Here is a 13,293-nt window from a genome sequence, read left to right on the forward strand (position 1 = left end):
GAGATCCCCAGGCTCTCCTAAGAAAGTAGTTCGAGGTAAGTATGTTAGGAAAAATACAAATTACTTAAAATTTGTGATATCCTTACCCATTTTTACTCTTTTATCTTTTGTCAATCTTTTTGACTACACATACATACATACACACACATTATATATATATATATATATATATATATATATATATATATATATATATATATATATATATATATATATATGGTAATTTATAATCATTTCAGAGAAACCTTTTGTTGTTATTGAATTGCATCGAATTAGAGACGTCAAAGTGACGTCAGATTATGTACCAAAAACCTCTCTGGTTCCCGCGTATTAAAATAACATGAATAATTCAGATTTTAACCTCACTTTACTCTTTTGTTACTATTACCACAGAACAGTCGCTATGGTACTTGCGTAAAGATTACTTTAATGTCACTTTGTATTTAAATACTGAATTAGGAATGATAGGTAAATGAGATGAATATTTTTTTTTTATGGTCACTATGCATTATGAAACCTTTGATGCCCTAGATATGATCGATTCTGTACACATAATGGCATCGCTTTAATTAATTAGAAATCGAGATTTAAGATAATCCGATTTATATTAAATTACTTGCGTTCCCAAAGTCATCTGCATAACTACATTTTGAATTAAATCCATCTCTCACATTTCATTATATATTTCAATACTAATTCTTACAGCCTCTTCTTTTATGCATAGTCTAGAATCTAGATAGTCTTTGTTTTCTAGGTAATTGGGTACAAATCTCGGAGTAGCCAGTCTTTCTTAATGCTTATCCGTTATACCACTTAGGAACAGATCTCCTGATATTTTATAGGAACCTAACTGAAGTTATTCTAACCAATGAAACGAAAAGTGATATGTTTTGCATCAAAATGTTTATTTAGATGTGGTTTGTTTGCCTAAATAGAATAGAAAAGATTCGTGAAAATGGATGTCGAGGTTTCACATTAACCTGCACAAAGTCGCACAATTTAACCACAACACTATGTGCTTTAATGACGTCATATGTCTAAAAGTATGAGTGAAACCAATAAACCTAGTTAGACTTTATTTTCAGATATTTAAATGTATGCTCCATTATTATTATTATTAAAGAAACGACCGTTATTCAACATATTTAGTGACCTATTTTTAATAGTACATTTTTTTTTCATTTATATCTTGTGGTTTTACACTTCTATAGCCTACTGTTTATTATTTTATGCTAATATACGCAAACTGGGTTACACTTGTAATGTGGCTTAAATATTTTATGTACTTATTGTTGTAAATATAGTAAGCTCAAAAGGTCCATAACTGACAGGTTTTCCGAAATCCTTTTTGAGAAGGTCTATTTGGGTATAAAGTCGGCTATAATTCTGTTCCCGTGAGCAGGGTGATCATTGCAAGTATTCTGATATGCGTAGCAGTATGTTGCTCCCAGATTATGATGATACCGGAGAAAATGTTGACGGATAATTGTTTTGCCAATGTGCGGATTGTAATAGAACTCTCAATTCTTTTTTGAACAAATAAGTTGTTGTACTGTATTGATTAGTTCTTTTTTCCTTAGCGCCCTGTTGTTTTTCATAGCCATAAATTACTGTTATGTTTGATGTTAAATTTCGGTTATTATTACCATTATATTGATCAGTTCCTTTTTCTTCTTCAGCGCCATGTTTTTTTATCATAACCATAACATATAATAATGTTTGTTGTTATATTTCTATCACTACTACTATATAACAATTACTAGTACATCACAATTATTACCAATTCTTATACTATGACTTTTACCGTACTTTTTCTATATTCTTATTTTCTATGAATAAAAACTAAGGCATTTCCTTTCATTCAGTTTAATTCTATTCTGAAGGAAAAAGGTCTTTTTTGACATTTTGGGACTTCTATTCCTAGTGTCTTTTGGTAGTCATTGTTTCCATTATTGATAATGTCTCTTTAAATGAATACAACGCATTTTTTGTTCTAGGTGTCATTCTTGATTTCTAATTTACTTTTTAGAGACGCGTCCTATCTGCTTCGTCAATAGCACAATACATTGTCTTATTAAAAGTCTTTTAAGATTTTAGTGATCAATCTATTCCAAGGAAATGTTTTAATTCTTCCATTCAGCCATATTTTGAACATTCTTTTCGTGTCTAGTCTTCATCTGGTGATTTTCATATTAATTTGATGGGCAAAATCCTATGGTCTATTAGATTCCTTATCAGCGATCTGATTAATAATCTCTAGCAACGTCTGTACCAACCGTGTGTCACACGATCGTACATAGTTCATTTTGTGCTTGTATCTTCGCTCACCCCTCGCACTAAAACGAACCTGAAAATTCATGTCTGTTTTTCTCCTCTGTAACATTGTCAATATTTGAACATGAAAATTCTTGTTGCTTTGAGATTTTGTATATAAAGGAGAGTGTTCTTTAATAAACTAACTCAGTTGCTTTCACACTGCCTTTGAGTTAACATCGGTGACCCCGGAAGTTGACTCGCTCCCACCGCCTTCCACCCCCACCCCCCTTGCCCCTCCATCGTTGGTACTATGGCGGACTCTACGGAAGTTATTGCTGCGACTGCCCCATTGAAACTTTCGTCATTCGCCAGCGGAGAGGCGTTTGCTTGGTTTCAGCGCGCAGAAGTCCAGTTTCGCATCAGGGGCGTGACTCGCTCAACCACCAAAGCAGATTATCTTCTCGCAGCGATACCCGAGGACACCTTCCCAGAAATATCCGACTGGCTTTGTGAACAAGTAGACATCCCAATAGCGTATGACGCCCTCAAAACATACCTTCTGCAGCAGTACTCGCCGTCGCCAGCCGCCCGTATAGCAAAGCTTTTTCAGCTCTCTCAACAACCATTGGGGGACCAAAGGGCTTCGCTTGCCCTCAGGGAAATAACCAGTATCGCTCGCCTTCAACCTGCCGCAGACGGCTCTCCTCGTGAGGTGAACCTACTTCGTGCCCTTTGGATACGCCGTTTACCCGGACCTATACGCGCTGCCATTCCTGATGTCGATAGTTTACCCATAAAGGACTTGATGACCAAAGCCAACGCCCTTATGGACAGCCACTTCAAGACCTCCATCAACGCCTCCACCCCTGACGAAGAAGGTGCCTATTCAACGTCAAACGAAGCTGACTTGACTGCCGTTGGGTATACACTCCTACCCCGTGACGTGCCGAAGCAGCGACAAAGCCACCCACCACCCACCAATCGCTCGCGCCCCAACAAACGACTTCTACAGCCACTTACTACCTCCCATCCGCCGCAGTTTTGCTACTACCACTTCAGATTCGGGGCAACCGCGAAGAAATGTGCCGAGGATTGTCAGTGGCCAAAAAACGTTTAAGTAGGCCATCGCTCGTGGCGGTGGCCTCCCGTGTTTTTAATCTTTTCTTTCTACTTGATGCAGGAACGGTGCGGTTTTTGGTAGACACAGGTGCTTGTCGTTCTCTTTTGCCAAGGAAACTCTTCAAGACATGACGTAGTCTGTCTACATCTGCCGACGTTCGCTTGGTAGCTGCCAACGGATCTGTGATACCCACCTACGGTTACGAGAACCTCACATTATCGTTCGGAAACGGTAAATTCAATTGGAAGTTTCTCGTTGCTGACGTCACAATGCCAATCCTCGGTGCGGATTTCCTCTCTCATTTCCACCTTCTGGTTGATGTCGCCCACTGACGATTGGTCAACACAGACTCGTACTTGTCGACACCTCTTCAACCCGCCCCCTCTAACCTCGCTCTCCACATCAGCGCACCCACGGATGACTACACACACCTCCTCACGTCGTACCCGGAAGTTTTTCGCCCAGAACTTCGCCAAACGCCCACGGTTCCTGCCAAGCACGGTATTTATCACCATATCAAGACGACGGGACCCCCAGTCTTCGCAAAATTCAGACGTCTGGCACCGGAACGATTGGCAGCCGCCAAACAGACGTTCGCCGAAATGGAGGAAATGGGCCTTTGCCAAAAGGCCTCCAGCCCATGGTCGTCACCCTTACACATCGTTCTGAAGAAAGACGGCTCTCTCCGTCCGTGCGGGGATTACAGGCGCCTGAACATGCAAACAGAACCGGATCACTACCCCCTCCCAAACATTGCCAACGTGACCTCCTACCTGCACAAAGCAAAGGTTTCCTCTACGCTCGATCTTCTGAAGGGGTATTATCAGGTGCCTATGAACTTAGAAGACATCCCCAAGACTGCCATCACCACTCCGTTTGCTACATACACCTTCAATTACTCCTGTTTTGGCCTTCGTAATGCTGGGGCCACGTTTCAACGTCTCATGGATGGCATCTTAGGGGACCTCCCTTTCTGTGTATGTTATGTGGACGACATACTTGTGTTCTCCTCCTCAAAAGAGGAACACGTCCGTCACCTGCGCATCGTGCTCGACCGCCTGCAACAAAACAGCCTTGTAGTTTGGTACGACAAGTGTACCTTTAGCGCCAACGAAGTGTCGTTCTTAGGGCACCGCATCACTCCTGAAGGAGTCCATCCCCTCCCTGAGAAGGTAGCAGCCGTTCAGAACTTCCCTGCCCCCTTGACCGTCAAAGCTCTGCAGGAGTTCTTGGGTATGATCAACTATTATCACCGTTTTCTGCCAGCCATTGCCGCCACTCTTGCTCCCCTCTACGCCTCCCTCATGGGCAAGCCAAAGGACCTGAAGTGGGGTCCCCTTCAAGAAGCAGCCTTCTGCAATGCAAAGAAGGCCCTATCATCTGCTGCGGCTCTCACTTTTCCTATCCCACATGCCCCTCTCCTTCTCTCCACCGATGCCAGCGACGTCGCTATTGGTGCAGTACTCGAGCAGGTGGTCAACGGCTCGCCCCGCCCATTGGCCTTCTTCAGCAGAAAACTGTCCAAGGCAGAATCGGGTTATTCTACCTTCGATCGAGAATTGCTGGCGATGCACTTGGCTGTCCGTCACTTTCGTCATTTCTTAGAAGGTGCGCCCTTCGTCATTCGCACAGACCACATGCCTCTGGTGCATGCCTTTACTCGACAGTCTGATGCCTGGTCCGCCCGGCAACGCCGACATCTCTCCGCCGTGGCTGAATACAATTGCACCCTTCAATACGTCCCTGGGAAAATGAATCCCGTTGCCGATGCCCTGTCAAGAAACACGTTGGCTGCCGTTCAACTGGGATTGGATTACAACGCCCTGGCTGAAGCCCAACGACAGTATCCAGAGTATCAAGCATGTAGGACATCCTGCACGACCCTCCGTTGGGAAGACTTCCCCCTCGACGACTCCAACACCACCCTCCTTTGTGACGTCAGTACTGGCAGACCGCGACCTTGGATTCCTGCTCTCATGCGCCGACAGGTGTTTGATTTCATTCACGGCCTTTCACATCCCTCGTGCTGTTCTACTGCACAGCTGCTGAAGGCAAAGTTCATTTGGCACGGCATTTCTAGGGATGCTAAGGATTGGGTCCGCGCCTGTACTTCTTGCCAAACTTCCAAAGTACATCGACACACGGATTCAGGAGTGGGCACCTTTCCTCAACCTCAGCGTCGTTTCGCACACATTCACGTCGACGTTGTAGGCTCCCTACCCACATCACAAGGACATCATTGTCCTGAAGCCATTCCCATGGAAACTGCAACGTTCGCCTATCTGCCTTACTCTCTGGATGGATTGCAAGATTTGGTATACCTAAGCATATTACTTCTGATAGGGGAACCACTTTCACCTCTCAATTGTGGACATCATTAGCGAATCTCCTGGGCATCACCCTACATCAGACAACGGCCTACAACCCCGCTGCCAATGGAATGGTTGAACGTTTTCATCGCACCCTCAAAGCAGCTTTGATGTCCCGCTGCAAGGATTCCAACTGGTGTACTCAGCTTCCCTGGGTCCTCCTGGGACTAAGGACCACTCCTAAAGACGCCCTCGACGTCTCGGCAGCTGAAATGGTGTATGGCGACCCTTTGGTCGTCCCTGCCGAATATTTTCCTTCTACAACCTCCTCCGATGATCTCCAGCGCATACGTCCCGTCGTGGGAAAATTTACTCCATGCCGCCAGACTTACAAGCCCCCAGCGAAGCATCACATACCAACAGACTTGCACTCTGCAACGCACGTTTTCCTGCGCAACGACACTACCAAGCCATTGATTGTCTAAAACCCGCTTATCTACTGCCAGATGACCCGCCTACAGTTTGCCTCTTCAGATCAGGGCGCCCTATTCAACATGTACAGTATGTCATTTTTAGGGGGGGAGCCATGTACCAACCGTTTGTCACACGATCGTACATAGTTCATTTTGTGCTTGTATCTTTGCTCTCCCCTTGCACTAAACGAACCTGAAAATTCATGTCTGCTATTCTCCTCTGTAACATTGTCAGTATTTGAACATGAAAATTCTTGTTGCTTTGAGATTTTGTATATAAAAGAGTGTTCTTTAATAAACTAACCCAGTTGCTTTCACACTGCCTTTGAGTTCACAACCTTTCTCTCGGCAGTCACACGTCGTTCAGTTATTTATTCGTGCATGTTCCATAAGATTCTATGATTCTGACCATACTTTGTATTTAAATCTTCCCATCCTGTATCATCTTGTACGTAATACTAGGTATGCGGTTAATTCTAAGTCTTGCCTTCTCCATTATTCAGCTCAATTCTACCCAGCATTTTAGAAGTTTTATTCCACCTGTTACCAGAGTGTGGAATGAACTTCATTTCTTATTTATAGTTTATTTGTTACTTTTCTATTTAATTTCTGCACTGGGATGCTTTCCTTATTGGACTCCTTGTGTTTATAGCATTCTGGTTAATCGGAATGTTTGTTGCATCTTGGCTAATAATAATAATAATAATAATAATAATAATAATGATAATAATAATAATAATAATAATAATAATGATAAGTCCTCTTACGAGTTTAAACTGACATTGCTTATGATAGATTTATATTTAGTATCCACAAGCAGCTTGTTCATTTCCTTTTCAAAGGTTATGTGCAAAATGTAATTAGAAATGTAGACGTAGTAAAACAACAATTGTGTTCCTAGCCATTATTGCATCCATATTTCGGAAATATTTGACACTTATTATAGTGGAAACCTTAATTTCCACTGTATATTTTCTGTAAAACCCACAGAAATGCGATAATTATCGAATTGACGGAGTAATATATTCTAATTACCATCACAAAACATCCAAATAGTCACAAAAAAGTGGACGGAATGACCAACTTTGAAACTTTGAGCAAAAAATACGAATTCGACTGTTCATCTTTGCCATGAAATAATAATAATTTTCAGGTAAATGATAAAATTTAATGTTCGAGGGAAACGTAGATTTGAATGAACGAATACTTGTATTCTTGCTTCTATGATATTGTTGAGTTTTATGTATAGGAAAAGATATCATGTAAGCATAATTGATAACCTTTCAGATTCAGTTTTACTTTTGTTTATTATACGGTTCCCATATAAATGTATCATTTATTGTTCCGGAGATGCGCGATACGTATGAAATAATCTTTTTCTTTAAGATATATAAAACTGGTGATAATGCTTGTCTATGAGATGTACGAAATGTTGGAGGATAATTATTTATTTTGTACATAGTATATGAAAGTGTATATACCCTTGTCTGGTGTAGCTTGCACGTTGCTTCTGTTTTGTCTTTTGTGATTACATCCTGTTGCTTTTCTATTTAAGGAATAAATCTTTAAGATTTCCATGAAATATTTGCGAATGTATTCAGAATTAGTCAAAATAATTGTAAACTCTCATTACTTGATTTATGGAAATCTACATGTATTGCTTGAATTGCGAAGGTGACAAGAACAATAAAATCATGAGAATGTTGTAGAAAAAAATCAAAAAATCACTTGGAAAAGGAACTCCTTATAATTGTAGTTTAGGATTTAATGAATAACATCTTCCAAAATACAAACTATATTAAAAGAATTTACCGTAATATATTCTAATAGGCTAAAAGGAAATTGTCATTTGTAAAAGTACCTCAAATTATCTGGATTTTTCTAAATTTTAAACAGGTAAGATTTAATTACGGCAGTCATCATAATCACCAATAGCTAAGATGTGATAAAAATCTATTATGAAATTGATATCCCGGCTCGTAAATAAGACCTCAGCACATTGAATATGAGGAAAAAACCGACCAATATATTCCATTACTTATGACAAAGCTGCCAATAATTTTTATCATATATAGATGAAGACACTTAAGCAAATATCCCTGGCTATGATAGTTGTGTATTATGTATTTAATTTTCTTTTCACTTTAAATTTAAATTTTTTTTTTTATTTGTAGAAAAATTATCCTACTTTGGAAAAGGGTGATCCTGTACTCAGGCGCTTCTGTAATGGAAGGAAGCGCAGTAACTGACAATTACTTCTATTTCCTCAAATCAACATGATTTAATTTCAAAGATTGTTTTTTTCTTTATATATATATATATATATATATATATATATATATATATATGTATATATATATCATCAGGCCGATATTAACATATCCTTTACGCGGGGAGGCCTAATGGATACTTTACTGTTTCCCGCGATGTTTGACATTCCAGTGAGAAATTCCATTTTAGATAAATGCAGGCAATTTTATATTTTCCTCTACATTTATATTTATCTAGAATTTTTTTATTTTCTATGAAAATATTTCCATGAGATTTACATGTAACGGGATGCGCTTGATTTACTAGCAGTCGTGATGCTGTTTCACGTAGATCGTTGTTTTATCTTTTTTCAATATATTTGGACGGTTTATATCACTGGACTCCTCGCTCTCTATTAATTTTGCCATTTATTCCAGCAATTATCTGTGATTTCCACAAGTCACTTAATAGTGTTCCTCTCTCTCTCTCTCTCTCTCTCTCTCTCTCTCTCTCTCTCTCTCTCTCTCTCTCTCTCTCTCTCTCTCTCTCTCTAAGCTCTGGTACGAATTGGAAAAACTTTATATCACTTAGTTTGATTAGATTTTTTACGTTTCAGTATGTATGCAGATTTTTACAGTTAAACATTCACATTCCAATGTTTTAGCAACGTGACTCTGTTGATGTTTTATTTCTATTGGATACATTTAATTGAGTTATTCAAAGTTAAATGATAATGTACCTTCTTAATGTTTTTTCTTCAAAAGTATAATTAACAAAGGTTGATATTTTGCTAATTAAGGAAATGTGGAAACTGTAATTCATTTCAAATAATCTTTTGGCGGAATAAGACTATTGACTCGAGTTTTGGTTCCCTTGGAAATTCTAGTTTCTTCTACTTTTTACTCTCTACTGATAAAACGGTTTTTATATGGATCATTATTATTGTTCATGTTGTTATTATTATTAATATGTTGCTATGTAAATGCATTTTGACAAACAAGTATAGGGAGACACATGTGATGGTTGTATGTGTATTATTTCGCTAATTGGAATTGACATATCTTAGAACTTGTGATTTATTAAAACATAATGTAGATTATCAGGTGATTTATTTTTTGACACCAAAAACAAACTCTCGTTAAAACCAGAAAATGGCGTTCAAAGTCTAATGAAATATGATTCACTAACTTAGTACCGGTTTAGACCATTTACGATACTGATAAAAAGCAATAAGCTTACCAACAGCCACTAATGTTAGAAGTTATTTTTTTCATATTGGGTAATTTTGAAGATACAGATTAGTAAGTGCGTCAAGGGTAATATATACCAGAGTGAATTAATTGAAGAAATCTCGGATGATAGTTTTGTATCGCTAAATTTTAGGGGTAATAACATGTATAATCGACTTGATATTGCAGAATTGTAATGCCCACACACGCACACACACACACACACACATATATATATATATATATATATATATATATATATATATATATATATATATATATATATATATATGTATATATATATGTATATATATTATTTATATATATGTATATATATTATTTATATATATGTATATATATATATGTATATATATATATATATATATATATATATATATATATATATATATAACCGTAATTGTGTTAAATGGATTTATAAAAAAGAATGCATGATATCTTGGCAAAAAAATCGTAGGTTGACCAAAAGGTTACTCACAAAAATAAAGATCTTATATTGATTCACAGGAAAGGAAATGGAATTAGCATTCATCGAATCTGACTATTACAATTTAATTAGTTTCTCTAAAATAAATGTGGTGGCCAGGTGTACATGGTCAGAGAAGGGACTCCTCAGCTCAGCAGTCCTGAAATAATATTAAAATGGTAAGATGGTGAAGCAATGTTTACAACAAGTAACTGAACGTCGTGAATTACAAAGATTGTCTTAAATTAATTGTTTCTTCTGGGAATCTTCTTTGAAAAATCGTAGCTACCATAAGTTGAGTTTAAGCGTCTTTATTGGTGCTCTTTTTTATGTTTTAAGCTATATCACTGAAACAACTTGTACAGAGACCTGAAAACGTTTAGATTTTTTTTCACCTTTCTTCAACGGCCATATTTAGAATTTTCTATGATATTCTGTTTTAGTCGTTGATTAGAATGGGTGACATATTTTCCAAGCACAGAACTAATGGGAAGTAAACTTCAGAGCCAAATCCAGCCCGGCGCATATACACTCACTAATGTCTTGTTTTTTAAACTCATTATCTTTAGAATAATTGTTTTAATGGGTTTATGATTTCCTTTACAATAACCCGTGCTTCATTGGTATGAGTATCCTTGAATTCCTTATTTGATAGTTGATAGTTTAGCTCTTCTGTAGATGTATTTGCATATATACAGTACTCTGTATATACACTCACACACACATATATATACAGTATATATACAGTATATATATATATATATATATATATATATATATATATATATATATATATATATATATATATATATATATATATATATATATATATATATATATATATATATATATATATATATATATATATATATATGTATATATATTAATATCACTAGCTCGTCTTTTTTTTTTTGAAGTATCCACGAATATTCTTAATATTGAATTCGGTCTTCCATTGGATATCAGACCCTTAAGGAAATTCCTTCAATGATAGATACTTCTACCTGGCCAAGGATTCTATCCTATGACTGTTAGAAATAAGAGTAAACATTAAGCTTGTACATATACATATATACATATATATATATATATATATATATATATATATATATATATATATATATGTATATATATATATGTATATATATATATATATATATATATATATATATATACAAACAAGTTAAAGAAATCAACAGATATCGGGCAAGTCATATATAGTATATAACGCAACACTTATGAAATATTTATTCATAATTCGAAGTCTTGACATTGGGATTTTGTGCCTGTGTTCTACTACTGATCTCAACTAGAATACTGAAATGATACCTCGTCGATTTACAATATATATTAGTTATCTGTTTAGTAAATTTTTGTGTATTTGATTATCGACTTTTATGTTTACATCTTTTGTCTTTAATCGTTTGTTGTAATTGCATGTTTTACTTTCTTCTTTTTACATTAGTTACTGTTACTTTTAAACTTTTTCCAAGCTGTTATTTTATTTAGTTATTGGGCACCTTTCTGTTAGTTTTATTATTATTATTATTGTTATTGTTATTATTATTATTGCTATTATTATTATTATTATTATTATTGTTATTATTATTAACTAAGATACAACCCTAATTGGAAAAGCAGTATTCTATAAGCCCAAGGATTCCAACAGGGAAAAATAGCCCAGTGAGGATAGGAAATAAGGAAATAATAAGCTACTTTATATTTGAGAAGTTATAAATAAAGAATATAGAATATCTTAATATTAGTTACAACGCTGTTCAACATAAAAACATTCGCTGCAAGTTTCAACTTCGTAAGTTCCACTGATGCCTCACAAAAAAGCAAATTTTAAAGTTGTGCCTTCAAATTAAGACTTGTTTAAGATGGATTATTTATGTGTCAATTGCGTACAGTACGTTTCTCATAAAACTGCATCAATACAGGAAAATTATGCTGTTGAAGCTTTAAAAAACAAACGATGTATGGCGCGTGGTTAAAAAGCCAGCTAGTTTTCCTTCCTTTAGTTGTTATAAGAGGAATGAAATGACATTCATTTGAGGAGGCAAGTTCACTTCATTCTAAATGGGTTGTAGAGGATATGGTCCTAAAAGGACAGAGTAGCTCCATAGCATTTTAAGGGATAAATGATAGGTATGATGATTGCAGGGGGCATGAGTAAGAGTTGTATGAAATTTAGATTATAATTTCTTTTATTTGTATTAACATTCATGAGTAACGCTAGACTTACATACTTATATATTAGAAATGTTAAATATATGGCTGAATAAAAAGTTTAAGCGAGCCAAATATTAAAGAAATGCAGAGAAGGCATTTATATAAACGGGAAGTTGGGAACTGGGCTGACTTATCTATACTCGAGGTTGCCTTACTTGTTTCTTGGCTCTTCATTGGCACGTTTACGACAGCAATATATATATTTTTTTTTTTCAAAATATCAGTTTTGGAGAATTTATCTAAGAATAGGAATAAATGAGCCTTCCTCCAATTTGAAGGTGTTTTCTGTATTTCTGCGTTGCAAATGATTCCCATGAAATTTTATGCAAATGATATTAAAGAAAATAGTAATTCTTGTTCACTGAGAATTTATTACAAAACCAACAATAACGACTGTCTATAAATTGTCTATTTTAGAAAATACGACATCAGTTACAAGCATGTGACTTGCTTGTTATGGGGTTACAACTTAATGGTAGGTCTGATCTGGAGTACTGTAAATCTGTTTTCAGTTGATAAGGGAGCTTATTTATGTGATATACTTGGGGTTGTGTTAGCCTAATAGAAACGTCCCTGCCTAGCGATCTGCTGGAGTGGGGTTCGAGACCCACTCAAGCTGTTTTAGTGTCTGCAACCTTGCCATCCTTGTAAGCTAAGGAAGGGGAGTTTGGGAGAGCCTATAGACCCATCTGCAGATTCATCAGCAGTCATTGTCTGGCCCTCCCTGGTCCTAGCTTGGGTGGAGAGGGATTTAAAAACTGATTATGTGTATGATCAATCTTAAGGGCATTATTACTGTCCTTTGTCTCTGACATACAAGAGCGATCATTAAACCTACCGTACCACCAGATTTTTCTTCCATAGATGAGACTAATGCCTGTAAGTTTATTGTCACATCTTATTATGACTTACCAAGGAAGTAACAGTTGCTCGATTT

General features: G+C 36.7%; 1 protein-coding gene across 2 annotated transcripts in view; it reads left to right on the forward strand.

Annotated features, from left to right (window-relative positions):
• The window catches only part of LOC137616387 (lachesin-like), an 855,479-nt gene that overhangs the window by 637,240 nt on the left and 204,946 nt on the right, over positions 1-13,293 (forward strand). The window lies entirely within an intron of this gene.

This window comes from Palaemon carinicauda, chromosome 22, assembly GCF_036898095.1.
Source record: "Palaemon carinicauda isolate YSFRI2023 chromosome 22, ASM3689809v2, whole genome shotgun sequence".
NCBI lineage: Eukaryota > Metazoa > Arthropoda > Malacostraca > Decapoda > Palaemonidae > Palaemon > Palaemon carinicauda.